Raw genomic sequence first — 19,052 nt, 5'->3', positions numbered from 1 at the left:
GCCCAAATCCATCGTTTTTTGCACTCCACACCACCCTGGGTTAGACAATGGCGATATGCAAATCAGCTCTGACCCTGTTGCCCCATGGGAACAGTCCAGTCCGAACTACAAAAGCCATGTCCTTCCCAGAACGGAATCAAGCATCCGAGGACCGGACCGGTTTCGAGGTAACACCTCTCATCAGCCCGGCTAGCTTGACTCCAAGTGGTGTGGAGTGCCTGGGACCCACGTCTGGGCATCCCCAGCGCACTTAGGGCGGCAATTGCAAAAAACAACAAGTGATGGACTGAATGTGGATCAATGTCACACACTCCCTGTACTGGGGTGAATGTAAGACATTGATCTACATTCTGTCCATCAAATTGTTTTTTGTAATTTTCTCCCTGAGTGTACTGGGGTAGCTCAGACGTGGGTCCCAGAGCCTCCACACCACTGGAGTCAAGCTAGCCGGGCTGATGAGAGGTGTTACCTCGAAACCGGTCCGGTCCTCGGATGCTTGATTCCGGTCTGGGAAAGATATGGCTGTTGTAGTTCGGACTGGACTGTTCCCATGGGGCACAGGGTCAGAGCTGATTTGCATAAAGCCATTATCTGACCCAGGGTGGTGTGGAGTGCAAAAAACGATGGATTTAGGCCCAGATCCTTGTACTGGGGTGAATGTAAGACATTGATCTACATTCTGTCCATCAAATTGTTTTTTGTAATTTTCCCCCTGGTGCAGCCAGCACAGGCCCTGCTTCTTGCAGATTGTCCACTACCCTGACCTTTGGGGCCAGGGGACCTGGAGGGAAGTCGTTATTGGTGGGCCTGCGAGCCCGTTTCAGCCTGCCTGGTCCTACTTCCACTGGTCCTGCCTGAGGCCCAATTGATAAGTCCGCCACCACCCCAGAATCTTCTTGTTCTCTGGAGTTGAGCATTCCTTTTGCCCAATCAAGCCCTTTGGCCTTAGCCATTGCCATAAAGTCAGCCCAAACTGCATCCCGTTACGTGCCGGGTTGGGACTCATCCACACAGCTGATTTGGGAAAACAAGAGGGCGGGGTTTCCTTGGCTATCCATGGCTCCGGACTTGTTGGACTGACAACCTCTATGTGGGTCCTAAGGGGGATAAATAATCATAAATAGCTGCTCCCCACATTTCCTGCTTGCGCCACCACGTGGCTGTGTTGCAGGAGCCCCATGCCCCTACGCCCTGTGCGTCTGCCCCAGTACTTACTTCGTCTCTTGATCTCCTGATACCTATCCTGACTAGTAGTTCCGGGGGAGGAAGGGGGGCTTCTAGTATCCTTGATGGTTGGAGCGTGCATGGGTGCGATGCGACTTTGCTTGCCGGCCCAAGGGCCTGTACTAGCTGTAATTGAAAATTTCATATCAGATCACCTTATGCACGTTGTTACCATCCCTGAGCCGCCGGTCGTTGAGCCGCACATAGCCCCCGTCTCATCCCCTGAACCTACTGAGCACCACGGCAACTTAATTCTCCAGTGGCATGCCCCATACCAAAGGGAGTTGTGCCTTTGCCGGCGTACGAACCCGGTTGACCGGCACGAGGTAAGCGTCTCAGTCCGTCCCACCACCTCTGTTTCCACTCCACCTCATGATTGTCTCACTAGAGCCTGCTAGGCTATGAAGACAAAGTGTCCCAATCGATCCTCGGCAACCCACTTGCGCGCACTGTCACAAGATTGTCACACGGGCCTGGAATAATTAACATGTTATCAAACTGGTGGGCCAGTACACCTTAGACGGGCAATAGACCTGTTTACCATTGCATCCCCCCAGAGGCAATAATGACATAATCTTCCCAGGCATGAGGCCTCCCTGATGCAAGCTTACCCCCCAGCCTAAGTATCTGACCCTCCGGGGCAAGCAGGCCCCTGTGTGCCGGCCTTGCGCGTCCCTTCAGCCAGACCCCACGTGTAGTGGACACCTTTATGAAGCTTGTCCCGCCACTAATTTTACCTGACCCCTGTCCCCTTGCTGGCCCCACAGTCCAACTTCCGGTCATCCTGCTCCTGAAACACAATGAGACCATTTAATATTACCAACAAACCACCTTCTGCAGTGACACTCAAACTCCAAACCAGTGTGTTATTAATATTTGAGAAACACATGTCCCCCACTTACATCAAATCAGCATGGGGAAAGAATAACATTGTTTGTTTACAATAGAGGGGAGAAGGTAGATCGCTAGATCAAAAGGGCACCAATTACCACTCAAGGGAGTGGAAGGTCCAGTCTCAGTATGTGCCCGTGGCAATGGTTGCAACAAGGGGGGTGCTGGACTGTTCCTGAGCGTGACTAGAGGGAAGATTAGTTGGCGTGACCAAAGGTGTGGATGTGACACCCAAGGGCATCCATTTTGTTGGATGGATTGGCCTCACACACCCCGAAGGATGTCATGCTTCATCATCGGCGGTTGCTCCTCGTCGGGGAGGCGGTGCAATCCCCGACGGGCTCACCTCAAAGAGGGGCTCTTTGGCGGAGATCTTTTTCCAACTGCCTTATGGTGAGGTGCGGGTGTGTGGGCAGGGTGGTGTGTGGTAGTGAAAAAGGGATATTAAAATGTAGCTAAGGGTACCTGGAACGAACTTTATTCAGGGGGTCCCTCGCTGCAGTTAAAAACAGGGGGCTAGCTCACTAGGAGTCAACGAGTAAATTCAGGTGAACCTAGATGGGGCTAGTAGTGTAAAACGGTCGACATGTTTCTCGCAGTGGGCTGTAGTAACCCGCGATTCATCAGGACCTAAAAAAGGTGATTAAACCACATGCTTGAGAATAACATTGTCACGTTCATAGCGCTTTGGAAGTTACCACGTGTTCGCAACCAAATGCTCCCAATACATCCCCTAAGGTGGGAGGGGAAGGGGTAACAACCATATTCCTAGCCAACTACGCATGTCCCTGAACCGGACATGCCCCCAACGTACATCTTGATGCCTTTTCTGCACTGTTCATGTGCCTGCCCGTGCACCCGATAAAACAATTCGCCGGAGGGAAGGGCACCGGAAGTGGTGAAGCACTGTTGCTGCCCTGATGATCACCTCAGCCCAAAACTATAGCCTCATCTATAACTCCTGTGCCCACGAGCCAAGGCCCGGAAACCGGCCCCACTGGACGGCACCCACCATGAGTGGAGGAGGAGCCCTCGAAGCTTGCTGCCCTCCCCACATGCAACGTCAGACCCTGTGAACAGGGCCTCAGCAATTGCTCACCCGAGCAGAGTCAGCATAGCAGGCAGGACGATTCGCTGCCCGCCCCAAGCCGCACACGGGCTGAGGCACATAAACCGGAATGTGCTGCTGGGGCACTGAATAGTGATGCAGCGAGAGGGGGAGCCATGCCACGCTCGCTGCCCTGCCCAATCCACCCTCAGGACCCTGAAGCAGCGTTGCTGATTATTAAGGAACGGAGTGGGGGGTCCCAGACTAGGCTCACTGCTCCCCGCATTCTCCGACTCCCAAGCCTGTTCCACCATGCAAGAGGATGCCCAGCAGGCTGAGGGGCAGGGATAGACCGCCTCCATGGGCCCCCACTAGCACACTGCAATGGGGAAAGGGGTGAACGTTGCAGGGCTCGCTGCTCTCGCCCCCACCATGCAAGTCCTGCTCCGGGTGGCGTTACAATAAGGCGTGCCTACCTTTGAAAGAATGCCTTGCCACGGACCATGTAGTCTGTCAACTCTGCCCGGGCATAACACCAGCCCTGGAGCCACCTCAAGCGCGCCCATTAGGGTGGGCTCACCCAATGGGTGCCCCGAACACACTAGCGACCGCGCCGCCCCGCTTTGCAAGGGGAAGCAGATAAAATACGGCGGGCATGCAGCCTGCTTCGTAAACCCTAGTAAGCTTGTGAAGGTGGCAGGCAAGCATCTTGACTCGCCGACCACGCATACATTAAACTGCCCCTGCCTCACTCCTGTGGCCCACACGATTGCAAGGATCACATGTGGAGGGCCCGAGCCGTGCTGGGAAAAAAAGCGAGGAGCTAACCACCTCCCCGCTCGGCGCTGGACGACGGAGATGCGTGGCTGAATGGCGGGAAAGTGAAACCACACCTTAACTCGCCTCACCGTCCCCATAATTCACCCTGATTGCCAAAAGGCACTTTACAGCACCTGAAACCATTGGCAGAATTCCGACCTACGGGGCGGGGATCTCACATGGGTCGTTGCCCGCGTGGTGGGACCTGGGGGTTGAGGGGGTATGCGTGGTAAGAACTAACCTCACTTCCACTCCGACTGACCACACAACCTGAGTAGGGACTCGCCCCAATCCTACAGCACGACCCACAGACAGCACGTCCTGCACAACAGAAGACACCAGGATGGCAGGGGGCATATATACCTTCCCCCACTCCTCGGCGCGCCGGACGTGACGCGCCTAGCGCTCCACAGGCAAGGAGGGGGACTCCTCCCTGAGTCCCCGCATTAGAGGAGCGGTGGGTTGGTGCCCAAATGGCACCAGGAGGGCCGCCCATCTGAGTGGCCCCCTGTATGGGCCGCGGGCAGCTGCACAATCTCAGCTTGCAGGTAACCCACAAGGCGGAAGGAGCTCTAGGTAGAAACAGGTGATCAACAACTCCTACATAGGGTGGCGAGCTGCAGAGCGACATCTGGAGAGTGTTAAGGAACACGGGGGCTGCAGAGACCCATCTGTGAGGGGAGACAGAGAGAGAACGAGACTGCAGACAGATAGATAGAGAAGCAGAGAATCAGAGGGGGGGAGTAAGAGTCAGGTTGAAAAGCATGTGAGAGAGGTGTAAACCCCTAAAGATGAGAGGAAACAAAAGAAGGGGCTAGAGTTTCAGCGTGTCCTGGGGATATCTGGGGGTGAGGGGTCTCACAAATTTGAAACTTCATTGCTGTGTGTGTGTGTGCAGGAGGAGGTTGAAGGGGAGGGAGAAGGATAGAGTAAGTGGGTGGTCGCCAGATCCATTGGATAGTGGAGAAGAGAGAGTGAGAAACAGAGGCGAGACCCAAGAGGATAGGGGGTGGGAAGCATTGCTGGTGAGAAGTTATGGGAAACACAGGCGGGTGGAAGGAAGTGAACTGCAGGGCCCAGAGAGTGCAAGAGGGGTCACACAAGTGAGAGAAACAAGGGAAAGCTAGAAACAAGCCTGTGTGTGTGAGAGAGAGAGGGACAGGGGTGTAGTGAAAGTCGACAAACGAGAAGCAGAAGGGAGAGAGAAAAAGGGGAGAGAGAAACAGGAGATGAGGTTACAGAAACAGAGGGAGGGAAAAACAAGAGAAGCAGAAGCGAAACGTGAAGCAGATTGGAGAGAAACAAATGGCACAATAAGAGAGAAGAAAGACTGGAGAGAAATACATGGAAATGGTGAGGTAGAAAACTAGCGCGAGGGAGGTAGAAAGAGGAGGGTTTTACAAAGGGAGAGAAACAGGGGAAGCCGCTGGGAGAGAGTGAAGTGACGGGGGTGTGACAGAGAGGGGCAGACAAGAGACTAATGGCCACAAGGCTAGAGAGGCCCAGACTGTAAGGTGACACTGAAAGTGTTGACTCAGTCTTCCCCAGACACACTCCCACACAGGCGGCCAGGCAGGCATTTAGAAATTGTAAACAGGGGTGGCTGGCGTTAGGCCGGTGCAGTTGTGTCTGCCGAGGTGCCTGCGTCTGTATGTGTACCCGTCAGCAGGCTGCATTCCACTCTGCGTGTGAGCGAATAATCAACACAGGCAGCCTGGTCATGGTATTGCAGAATGTCTCATTGGCTCATTCCCTTTCATTGGCATTGAGGTGCCCAACTGCCCCCCTGCAACTAGGCAGCATCACTCAACGCAAGTGCACAGTTCATGACGAAGAGAGTGGGCAGTGTGGACGCATCAGAGGTGTCTATACTACTCTAGCAAGCCATATGCATGAACTTTATTGACCCTGTTGAGTCCACATACTGAGAGCGATGCCTCGGTTTAATGTTACAATGTGCTCTTGTTTGCTCTTGGGCACAGAACGGCCTCTGACATGAACTTCTCCAGTGCCTCTGTGCTTTGAGTGAATGGTAGAGCAGCTTCAAGTGAGGCCATACACAGAATGAAGGACGGACATTTAGACTTTGGTGAAATCTGACATCTTGCTGACTCAGTCTTGTGGCACCTTCTTGGGCACTCTCAGTTTTTTTTTTTTTTTTTTTTTTTTGGGAAAACCTTTATTTGTAGAAAAAGTACACCGCTATTTAGCCATACATCCCGGAGGCCAGGCAGCATTAAGGCGGCAGGTAGATTCATGTACAAAACAGTGCGCAGAAGCAGTCAGGTTTAATTTCAATAACAAACAACTCAAAACCATAAGGAATAAAAAGGGCCCCGAAGGGTCACCAAAGAACGAAGTGCCTAGGCACGGAAAAATTAGGAAGAGAGAGAGAAGAGAAAGAGTTGGCCGAGGGCAGTGCATAGGTAGTAAAGGGGCACAGCGGGAGGGGATCGGGGGCCGCATATCCAACACAACTCAGAATAACAATCACAGTACGAAGGTATGGGGGGGATATCATTCTAGGATGTTCCGTCTGGAATCACGGGAAGGGTAGCATTCTATGGGGAGGACTGGACGTCCAAGTCCGGCTCAGGCGGGGGTTCGCATAAATCGCCCCGATATGAATTCCAGGCGCCCCATACAGATCTCCACATTCTGGGCTTGCCCCTGGCCACATACACCGTTTTCTCCCGCAACATGCACCAGTCCATGTTGTTCTCCCAGAGGCTAAGAGAAGGGGGAACGGGCGCGCCCCACTTCTGGGCAATGTCCCTCTTGGCCACCATGTTGCCTAAGGTGACCCACCGGGTCTGGGCCACACTGTAATCATTCGGACTCCACACATTGAGGAGGCAACGTCGAGCCTCGGCCGGCAGGGCCACTCCAGTCACCTCCTCCATCACCTCATGCACTCGCGTCCAGTACCGGGCCACACCAGGACACTCCCAGATGATGTGTAGGAAGGTAGCAAGCATACCACAACCCCGCCGACACAGGCCATCCGTAGAAAGCCCCATATGGATGAGCCTGGGGCCGGTGATATACACCCTATGCAGGATTTTCAGCTGGACCAGACGTAATCGTGCCGATATGGCCACCTCCCTAGGGGAAGAGGCCGCTGACTGCCATTCCTCATCGTCCATTTCTATGCCATCATTCACCCAGTGCATCCGCAGTCGTTCAAGCAGGTCCAGCCTCACGTTGATCAGTTTTTTGTAGGTCAGGGAAATGGCGCTGTCCGGCATATGGCCGTCCAGCACCCGATCCTCCAGGGGTGAAGACTCAGGGATAACACCATCGTCAGAGACGTGGGGGGAGAGGGCGTGGCTAAGCTGGGCGTGTCGGAAATATTCCGTCGGCGCCAGCTGATACTCAAGTTGCAGCGAAGCGAACGACTTGACCCTCCCCCGCACAACCATGTCACCAACTTTAGATATGCCGATGGTGTCCCACCGGTCAAAACCCTTGGTCTTCCACAGTTTCCCCAGCACATCAGAGTCGTACAGGGGAGTGGCCAAAGTGATCTTATCTTTCCAGCCAAGGGTGTCCGTCACCGTGCGCCATGTTTGTACCATCGTTCTGGTGGGGCCCGTTAACCTGCGATCCAACGACCTGGAATAAAGAGCTCTGTAGTAGTTACCGTCATTAACTAGCCACCGATCCATAGCGTAGCCCGGACTTACCGCAGGGCCATAGAGGCCGTGGTTAACCGCCGCAAGTTGGGACGCCCAATAATACCGCCGCATATCCGGTAGTGCAATACCACCGTCATAGCAGGGAATAGTCAGTTTAGGCAGTGATATCCTCGGCCGTCCATCCCACAGCAGTGCCCGCTGCAGGGATTCGATCTCGCCAAAATACTTGGTGGGGACTGGGTCCTGTGAGTTCTGCAGAGCGTATAGGAAGCGGGGCAGCGCCATCATCTTAAACAGTGCAGCCCTGCCCATCAAGGAGATAGGCAGTTTCTTCCAAAGCTCGACATCCCTCCGTAAGCGCTCTAGCGGTGGCAGAAGATTGCGTGTATAGCGGGCGCGGGGGTCGCGCGACACGTAAATGCCCAGGTACCGGAAGCCCTGTTGGGCCACCTGAATTGAGCACCCACGGGGGAGGCGCGGAGTATCCCCACACACCGTGTATAGTGAGGATTTGGACCAGTTGATCACCAGCCCCGAGAACGACCCAAAGGCACCCAACAGGTCAAAAACCACAATGAGCGAGCGACAGGGGGAGGTAAGATAGAGGAGGATGTCGTCCGCGTAAAGCGACACTCGGTCCTCGAAACCCGGCGACCACGTGATCCCCGAAACATCGGGGTGCGTTCTAATCCTCGCCGCCAGTGGCTCCAGCGCCAGTGCAAACAAAAGCGGCGAAAGCGGGCAGCCCTGTCTGGTGCCTCTGTGCAGCGCGAAGGAGGCCGAAAGTCTACCGTTAACGGCCACATTAGCCAACGGTGCAGAATATAACAGTCGGACCCATCCAATGTAGGATGGCCCGAAGCCCAACTTAGCTAGTACTGCCCACAAATAATTCCACTCTAGGGAATCGAAAGCCATAGTAGCGTCAAGTGAGGCCAGGACCGCCGGGTCGCGAAGCAAGTGAGCGCGTGCCAGAACTGCGTGGAGTCTCCTTAAGTTGAGCGCCGTGTTCCGATGTGGTATGAACCCGGACTGGTCCGGGTGTACAAGGTCCGTGATCACGCCCACCAGCCGGTTGGCTGGCACTCTCAGTTTTAGCTCATTTTTCCTCATTGGTGGTGTCCTCCATCACTATCCATTAATATTATAGATGTACACACATTTCGAATTTTGGAGGAATGGCTGTGCACTGTCAGTGACCTGGTCAAAGAGGGCAGGAAACAGTTGAAACTGGACTACATATTTAAAGCTATGCCTAACAGGGGCCGGAGGCCCCTAAATATGTTTGGCCCAGGGTCCCCAAAATCCTTAAGATGTCCCAATTTGCCCACTCTTTTAAAAAATATTCTCGGGGGAAGACCCCCCGAACCCTTTTAGGTTGTTGAGGCTCGCACGCTATACGCACGCTCGCCGTGGTGCACTCCTTCACAAATTTTACGGCTCGCCGCCTTCAAAAGTCACCAGCCGCCACTGATTACATCCTATTTATAAACTTAAAATGTAACAGATCGTGCCTATGATTTCTGGATATAATTTAGTTTGTGTGCAGCGGTACATTACATTCAGACAGAATCACTGACGCCCTTGCACAAATCGCATGAACATTTCCCTAATGTTTTGCTAATGGTTTTAGGGAGTCTGTCTATTTATAATTTGGGGAACCAACCTGTGAGTCTGGTGATTTGAGTAGGTGGGTTAGAGGAGAAAGTTTACAGGGCTGAGCAGGTAAAGGTTGAAATCACGTGCCACGCCTAATATATGTGAGGATGTCAAGGGCATTGACTTGCCTGTCTGCTATAAACTGTACTAGGGATAAAAATGTCCCCTCTTTATACAGATGCCAGATCTGTGTGACTCCCACTTTGGTCTCATTGTCCATGACCCTAGGTTCGAGCATAAGCATGATAGTAGAGTTGGTGGCCAGCATTACTGCAGGTGATAGGCAGCATGATTTCGCCCTTCTGGGCCGGATGTATGTCGTTACAACGCATACTTTTACAAGGCATACATTTACAACGCATTTTTTACACCGCAACATCCATTACAACGCATTCCATTACAACGCATGCCATTACAACAAATTCTTTGAAACTACCTTTACAACGCATTCCACTACAACGCATACTACATGTACAACGCATACCATTACAACACATACCATTACATTGCATGTATGGTAAGTATTGGATAGTGTAGGGGTAAAAATTACTATTCTAAGTCCAGGGGGGTGCATCAGTAGGGTAAGTGTTGGATAGTGTAGGGGTAAAAATTACAATTCTAACTCCAGGGGGTGCAACAGTAGGGTAAGTATTGGATAGTGTAGGGGTAACAATTACTATTCTAACTCCAGTGGGTGCAACAGTAAGGTAAGTGTTGGATAGTGTAGGTATGCGTTGTAATGGTATGCGTTGTAATGACTGCATTGTAATGCCATGCGTTGTAGTGGTATGCGTTGTAGTGACATGCGTTGTAATGGTTGCGTTGTAATGGCATGCATTGTAATGGATATTGCGTTGTAAAAGTTTTGTTGTTAAGGTAGTGTGTTGTAAAAGTTGCGTTGTAAGTGTTGTTTCCCTTCTGGGCCTGATCAGATGTAGATTATAAAGTGAGTACAAGCTGCTGGGTTTCAATCAATCAGTCAGTATTTGTAGTGAGCGCTAATCACCTGGGGCGGCGGTGAGGGGTATCCAGGTGCTGTGGGGGGTGGGACTATTCCAACACCCAGGGCTTGAGTCTCTGGTCTCGGTCTCACTCATGGGGAAGATGTGGGGCTAAACTTTTGGGTTTGAACCAGAAGGCCCCGTAATTAAATTGAGTGCACGGTTGGAGCCTTCAAGGCCTGGTATAATATGGTGATACTGTCCGTTTTAGTTCTGGGAATTTCTCTCCCCATGTTACTTTTATGTGCAGCAAGCATGCAATTCACTGATTGACCACAACTTCAATTATGCCTCAGTGGTTAGCAAAATCCCCACCCTTGATATCTATCAATCTGATCCACTGATTTCCTGAATGAATGTCTTCCTTGCCCTGTTGTTCTTCCTCTCTTTCTCTCCCTCGGTCATCCAACTGTGAGTTACCAAGAGACCCTGGTAACACCAGGAAACCATAAGATCTGACTAGAACTTGCCTGAAAATGGGATTAGAGGACTTATGTTTAGTGTTAACAAACTTCAATTTGATGTGATTTTCTTCCAAAAATATGCAGATATTCAGTTAAGATTTTGGAACTTCCAAACGTGTTCTCCACACTATCTGAGGTGTTTGTAGTGTTGCAATGTTTATTGTTGGTTGTATTTATTATAGTGCAATTTCTTGTCTAATTAATTTAATGTACTGTGTATTATTTGTTGCATACAGTTTCTGGATCAACCTTCACACCATCTCCCATGAGCTAGGACTCCTCTGCCGAGATATATCTCTATGTGTCAAGGAAACACTGGAAGCACAAAGGAACATTGTGAGAAGGGACCCGGTGGAACTCACTGTAGGGCTGGACTACGGGACCCAGACTTCCCTGCACGAACAGGACGCGGTACTATTAGCCACGTCACACAGGAACCACGGACGGCGATCCATGTCTCTCCTCTCTTTTCACAGCGAGGGACAAAGTCAAGAGGAGGAGCGACGGAGAAAGGACGAGTAAAAACGGACGCCAACCAGGAAGAGGGGTCGCAGAACGTTGAGGAGGCGGACCCTGAGACGGACCACTCGGAAGACGCCGAATATCGGAGCCGGGAGCCGGAGCTGAACGCCGAGAGTCAAGACAGCGTTGCTGAGCGTGAGGAAGAGGCGGGGGAGGCCGAAGACCGCTGGACGGAGGAGTGGTGGTGTCCCCCGGAGGAGGCTGGAGAGCGTGCCGTGACTCAGGAGAGTTACGGCGGGGCCGGTGAGTGAAACTGGTCCGGGGAACATTCTGGGATTGCTCTGTGTTACAGGTGGTGGGTGGAGGAGCGTATATCGTGGGAGGAGGGTGGAATTGATTAAAGGGTAAGAATTGCACATTCACAGGTAGTCATGAAGCAGTGACTAAAAGTGGCACATTGGTTGTTTCTCTTGGGAATAGTACTTTGGTCTACAGCTATTCCTTCCCTACTACCTTATCTCCCTGGCTTATCCAATCTCTTCCCTCTCACCAACCTTCACGTCCAGAACCTTCACACAACCTATCCCCATTCCATCTGTTGTGCACTGCCTCCGGGTGTAAGGAAAAGGGCTAATTTCGAACAGACCAACTGACGGCCCCTTTTCTCTTTTCCTCTCGGTACCTCCGAGTAAACCAACGCCACGGAGGGAGAAACAACTCTGAATACCACGGCCAACCCTTTCAATAGTGAAGAGACAGTTGCTGCGGGAGGAATTGCAGAACCCATTGTGAAACCTAAGACTTTGATTCCTGATAATAAAAGTGCTGTTCGACAATATATTCAGCCTCCGTGTCTGTATATCCGACCTGCCCTCCCACAAACATTTTATACCCAGCTTCCTGCTCAGTCGAGGAAGCATTCAGTCTCACCAATGGTAGTAGTATTGGGTGCAGTGCTTTAAATGGGCCGGTATTGTCCGGTTCTCAGAATCGGTTTGAGAAGGAGAATACCTGCACTTCTTAAGGGTGAGGTAATACTTTTACGTGGAGAGTACCAGCACTTCTCAGAAACAAGCAGGGGCCTCATTTATGAAAAGTGACGCATCGCTGCGTGAAAACAGCGATGCGTCACTTTTCACTGCGCTCTCCTTGCGACACCAATGATGCATCATATTTACTGTATGACGCATCATGGCGCAAGGAGTTACAGATACGTCAGTATTTCTGACGTATCTGAATGGCGCAAAAGTGACGCATTGCTGGAGTGTATCACAAAAGTGACGCAACTCCAGCAATTTGTCTTTTCACATGGGGCAAGCCCCATGTAAAAGGGCCTGCGTCAGTCTTACGCCTGCTGTGAGGCAGGCATAAAAAATTGACGCATTTGTGTCCTAGAAGTGGCGCAGTGGAATCTTATAGATTTCACTGCGTCACTTCTATGACCCTTTCTTGCATTAGAACGCCCCCCCCCCCTGCATACATTATACCTGGCGTAGGTATAATGTAGCGCAGGGGTTTACAAAGTGACGCATCTACCTAGATGCGTCACTTTGCAAATATGGTGCAACAAGGCACATTTTTTACGCTGCTGGTGCGTCACAAAAAGTGACGCACCGGCGGCGTAAAAGTGATGCGCGGCCTCATAAATGAGGCCCCAGGTACTTGATACAGGGGACCTGCACTTCTATTTTTCTATTTCAAACACTGATTGAGTGGTTCCTGCCGCTTTCGAGTTTCGGAAAAAACCTGACAATGAGTGTCCCCTGTGCACAACCAGAACAGCAAACTGCACTTCATGCACTCAAGGGATAAAGGGGCAGACTGGACATTGTCGGTGACAGACAGCACGCAGTTCACTTCTTTTTGCATCTTTTATTACTTTGTGAGCTCTTAATAAATATTATATGAGTGCTCTTGATAAGACCTAACTTGATGTTCCCTGTTCTTGCTGTGAAGCAGAAGAAAATGATAGCAAAGTGATACTCTAATGCAGACAAAGAATGACAGGTCTGTCCCAACTACTCATGGTTGCCTGATTGTCGATGCTCTCCACACGCCTTCTGCATGAAATCGCTGAGACAAGACTCCAAAGTGTTTACTATATTCAAATCAAATCAAATAAGCTTTATTCAGTTTACCAAGAACCATCAAAGCGTGCAGACACAAAAGCATGCATAACATTAAAAGTCTAAAATATATTTTATTATATTAAATATATTCATATATAGCCTGCACCACAAAGCAGCTGTCTCTTCGAGGATAGTAACAGATACAATCATCGGGCCTTATTTATGAAGGCCTTGCGCCACCGGTGCGTCACTTTTTCCTATGTTAAAAGTGACGCACCGGCGGCGCAAGGCCTTCATAAATAAGGCCCATCATCTTTTACAATGGTACTCAGTATAACAACCTCAGGGCGCTTGCTGCTGCTACTGCTGTGCTCGGATCTCTAAAGGCGCTTGCTGCTGTGGTTACTGCTGTCTGGAAGAATCTGGAAAGGTAAGATGCGACTGTTTTCTCAAATGCTCAGCTTCTCTTACGTCTTTGCAATCATCATCATCATTAAACTTTATTTCGGTCATTACGATCATAAACGTGCAAATGCATCCAGTACATGAATCCAGATTAAATACATATCAAAGGTTCATTAGCTGCAGCATATCAAATTACAACATATTTAGTTGTCCCGGACATTAATTTAAACAAGATAAAAAACGGTCAGATGATAAAAAGTGTGCGAGCCAGCGGCTATACTTCAATAATATTGTGTGTATGGCCTGCCATGCAGTCACAAAGCTAACAAATTAGTTCTTAAATTAAAGCTGAAAGACATATGTATTTTTTAAAAAGTTGACTAGAGGAGTTGGTTGAAGGGAAGGAAAATGCAAGCAGTCACTTTTTTGATGCAGGCCTTCTAATGATCCACATTTTACCAAGGAACTTGGCAACTGTGCAAGCGACTAGGTGCCTAGAATCAGATTTTAGAATGCGCAATGCTTCTTGGTGGCATCGAGTTCCAAGCAACCTGCAGACAGGGGCTAGCCATTTAGTTCTTGGGAAACGATACATGGGACAGGCAAAGAAAATATGGCTAATTGACTCAAAGGTGAGGACACAACCTGGGCAATGCAGGGTTGTAGAAGAGGACCGCCGCCAAGCAGCTGTAAAGGAATTCACAGGGAGGGAGCCAAATCTAAATTGTATATAAAGCTTCCTATCCTGCGAGAATTGTGATGACATCCAGGTATTGCTCGTAGGCACTTAGCATCTTGAAATCCATAAAGTCTAGTGTAAGACGGCCCGAGACGGGTGAAAAATAGTGGTCTGTGCCACCCGGTTACAATTTTGAGTCCTAATCAGTTCTTTACTAGGAACTAGTGCAAGGTATTTTGTGTCCCACGAGCTCCCCAGCTCCATCATTGAAAGCAGAGACTTCACCTTAACAAACCGACAAATGTTCATAAAGCGGTCGAGTGTGCAAATTTCGTCAAGAGCAGAAGCATATAAGGAGAGCTCAGGAGTTGTTTTCAGACACAGCAAAAAAGCAGGGGACATAGTCTAGCTTTATCAATGATTGTGGATCTACCCATATCTAGCCTTAGTGGATGTAAAGGAGTGCTCTGGCGGAGAGGGCACAAGGCTCACATGAATTTGTTCTCGGTCACAAGAAGACCTTCCAGTTTTCGAATCTCCAGAGTTCGACCATACAATGCTGAACCCACTACCTTGTGATCATAAATCTGGAGTTGGGCTGCTACTGGTTTGAGCTTGGAGGTCCTATGCTCTTTTACCCTTTCGATGCTCATGACGAGCTCAGCTCGTCATGATGCACGGTTGAGCTGTGCTGATGACGAGCTGAGCTCGTCATGAAATGATGGCATGATGAAAAAGTCAGCATAGGAGGGGAAAACACCTAGCAGCCAAGGTGTTAATCAGGGCTCCAGTAGTCTGCTTCTGCTGAAGAATCCGCTTCATGATATGATACTTCCAGGTGATTTCCTCAGAGAGAGTGACACCCAGATAATCAAAGGTAGCTATTCTCTCGAGGGGGATCCCCCAATACCAATTTGCTTTTAAACAATTTATGGGGATTCATTAATAAGAGTTTGGTCATTGATGTATTGACCTCCAAGCCTCTCATTCCACAAAAGACCTCGAAACGATCTTGGAGCAGTTGCAGACCGCTAGGGGTCTTAGAGACTATCAACGTGTCATCAGCAAACAATAAGAATGTTACTTTGACACCTCCCAGAGTGAGGGTATCAGCAGGGATGTCAGTGAGATGTTAAGCCACTCCATTTATAAAGAGTGAAAAAAGGGTAGGACCCAATACGCAGCGCGAAGGACCCCCCTATCATCTCCAATCGGGTCTGTCAATTGTGCTTGGCTACCCCAGCGAACCCTTGCGTAGTTGTCCTCATGAAGAAAAACAACCAACGCGAGGATCTCAGAGTGGAGTCCCATCTCCTTAAGAACGCACCATAATTTGTGCTTAGGGATGAGGTTGAATGCAGACTTCAAATCAATGAATGCAATATACAGACTTCCCTGTTAGATTATCACTGTTTTCCAGGCCAATAGGAGAAAGCAAAAGACCTGATCGATGGTTCTGGTTTTCCATCTAAACCCTGCTTGGAAGGAGGATAAGATGTTGTTTTCTCCCATCCAAGTCGTAATCTTCATAAGAAGTGCACGGGAAAAGACCTTTTGAGCACCATTGATCAGGCTAATGGGCCTGTAGTTGGCAGGCAATAAGCGGTCTCCCTTCTGAAAGACCGGTATCAGCTTGGCTCCCTTCCACGAGGATGATATTGGTGCACCTGCGTGAAATCCATTCGCTAATATCAAGATATATCTCGACCAATTCTCAATGTCGTTAAGGAAAACATCACCGGGAATACCGTCAGGCCCTGTGGCTTTGTTCCTAACTACAGAATTAATAATTTGCATGATTTTGGCTAAGGAGAAAAGCCTGTTAGTCTGGGGCCGAGCGTAGTCAGTGGTAGGGGCATCCCTAGTATAATCCTTAGATCTAGTATATAATATAGAGAAATGGACATGCCAGGTGGCAGAGGCAATGTTCTTAGTTGGTGACCTTGGCCTATCAGCATCTCCCCTAGTGACTAAAAGCCAGAACTGTTGCAAATCTTTCCTCTGGCAAGCATCGCTGCTCTGGAGCACTCAATGTGCTTCCCATTCCCTTTTAGCTCTGGCCAACGCTGTCTTATAAGATCTCCTAATTTGTCTTAATTCCACCACACTACTTGCTCTGATTGCAGGGGCCAGTTTTGTTCTGAGGTTCCTACACTTCTGGTTAAACCGGGAGGACTGTGGTCCGATGTTTTTTTAAGTACCCTGTGGCCGTTGTGGCATTCTAAAATGAGACAATAGCTAATTAAAAAGGTGCGTATGACAAGCTGTGATCCTAGGAGAACCACCCTACTGCTCAAATAAGCTATACATCTCTCTAGTACTGTCAAGACACTTTATTGCTTCTAGTTTTGTTGTGTCAATAGCTACGCATGCCCATTTAAGAAGCCTGTTATCATTGGTTGGACATACCTCCCTAGTTGTAAGTGTTGAGCTTGGGAGGCTACAGTTATTGTCCCAGGGTGATGTCAAAGAGAGCTCAAGTGCGTTATGGTCACTGTCAGTAGTAGACCCCACTAACATGTCAATCACTCTTAGCCACAGTCTTACGACTAGCAGGAAGTAGTCAATGCAGCTCATATTTGTAGCTCTATTATAGGGGTTTGCCCCTTTCTTATCATATTTTGTACGACCATTGAAGGTCCTTAGCCCATGCTCAAGTGTTAGAGCATGAAGCTACATCGCCGTCCAGGTCCATTTTTTAATGGATGGTAAATCAAGAGGGGGGATGAGCCACATTTCATCTACCTTCTCACTATTGCATATATCTTCTTTGTCTAAGGGTTTAAAGGTAACATTAAAGTCACCTGCCATAATTAGTGGTGACTGAAGCTCCCTCTCATCAAGACAATCTTCCAGCGCTTGAAGAGTAGGAGATCTGCAACCAGCCTTAGCACCTCTGGCGTAGACATTAAAAAGGTCTACCTTTGAACCTTTCCTTCCCCTAATATGGATTGCTAAGATATCAGGACTGTTGGTCTTAAGCTCACGAGTAGTACATTGGAGCTCATTTTTTTTTACAGATCAGCAATCCCCCAGGAAGTCATCCCGATCTGCTGGCAACTGCTGGGCAATGGAACGTGATACAGCTGGAAATTAAAACAGGAGAATGGACCAAGTTTCCTGAAGGATGTAAATGTCAAATTGTTCGACATATTGGATCCAGTGGGCAAGTAGGACCTTTGACTTCACACCAGCCACATTCTATATCAATAGACTTACAGCCCGATTCATCAAGAGAAATTGCGCTCGCAAAGGGCCAGATTGTGAGAATCTGGCCCTTTGCGAGTGCAATTTTTGCATTTGGGATTCATCATCCCAAATGCAAAAATCGCTATTAGCGAAATCGCATATTTGCGAGGAACTGGATTTAAGGAATCTCTAATAGAGATTCCTTAAATGCAATTCATCAACCAATTTGAAATTGCGAATTCGCAATATTTGGTCGCTATTTACCATGAAGTCTGACTTCGTGGTTAATTGCGAAAAAAGAGAAAAAAGCACTTTAGTGCATTTTTTTCTTTTGCATGTTACACACACACATGTCCTTTGGACATGTGTGTGCGCAACACCTGTTTAAATTTGCATTTAAGGGGTGCTACATGGTGTCCTTTGGACACCCCTGGCACCCTTGAAATCGCTATCTTATTTGCGATTAGCAAATTGCTAATCGCAAATAAGGAATACTCCCCATTCATTCCTATGGGCCTTTAGGCCCATAGGAATGAATGGGGATTTATTCCTTATTTGCGATTAGCAATTTGCTAATCGCAAATAAGGAATGTGTAGGAATCGCATTTTATTTTGCGATTCCTACATGAATCCCGCTTTGCGAGTCTGTAATAGCGATTCCTTATGAATCGCTATTAAAGACTCGCAAAACGGGTCTTTGATGAATCTGGCTGTTAGTTTAGGGGGTAGACCTCGACCTGCTGGGTAGGAAAACTGATTCCCATTTGTATAGCAGCCTGTTTGTGAACCTACGAGGGTTTTGCTGTAGATAGGATCACCACTTCGGAACTATTGATACTGGACCGCTTCAGGTCAAGGGTCCTGGGTCTAGTGTGCTGGGAGGTTGGTGATGAAGAGTCACTATAATGCCTTACTTTAGTTGAAAGGTGCTTGGTCTTACTTATGCTTGGAGATGTCATGCATGCCGGATCAGCTTATAATGTGAGACAGTCAATGATAGCAAGGGGTGAGTCCGAACCCAGTACAGTGTCACAATGATTGGGGGTTAGCACCTGTGGTTTAATAAATGGTCTGTACTTTAATTGGATGCCATTGGGGCTGGGTGAGCTTGACCTTGCCGCTTATGCTATGAGGTTATGGGCTAGATTTCCATCATCTAAGTGTAGTACTATACAGTCTGTCTAAGAAGTGTGGTGGGTTAGCCTTTTTGCCCATAGAATGTCCTCCCTGATTTCTGATTGGCACCCCTCACCTGGCGAATCCAGTATATAGATTTGTTTATTAGAGAATCTTCCCCTTCATGCTTCATGTGGGATGGCATTTGGGCGCATTGGTCATGTAAATACTCCTTGCGGGGCATTGAGTCTGTTCACGCCTATAACTAGGTTGGAAGCCTTCGAAAGGAAAAGGTTGAGAAACAGGGTCAGTGTACGCTGGCGTACCCACTAATTCAGGTCGGCTGATATTAGCATGTCCCCTGTCATGGCTATGTGCTGATCTCAAA

Source organism: Lissotriton vulgaris, chromosome 2_1, assembly GCF_964263255.1.
Source record: "Lissotriton vulgaris chromosome 2_1, aLisVul1.2, whole genome shotgun sequence".
Taxonomy (NCBI): Eukaryota; Metazoa; Chordata; class Amphibia; order Caudata; family Salamandridae; genus Lissotriton; species Lissotriton vulgaris.
The sequence above is the reverse complement of the archived record's forward strand: the minus strand, read 5'-3'. Positions refer to the sequence as shown.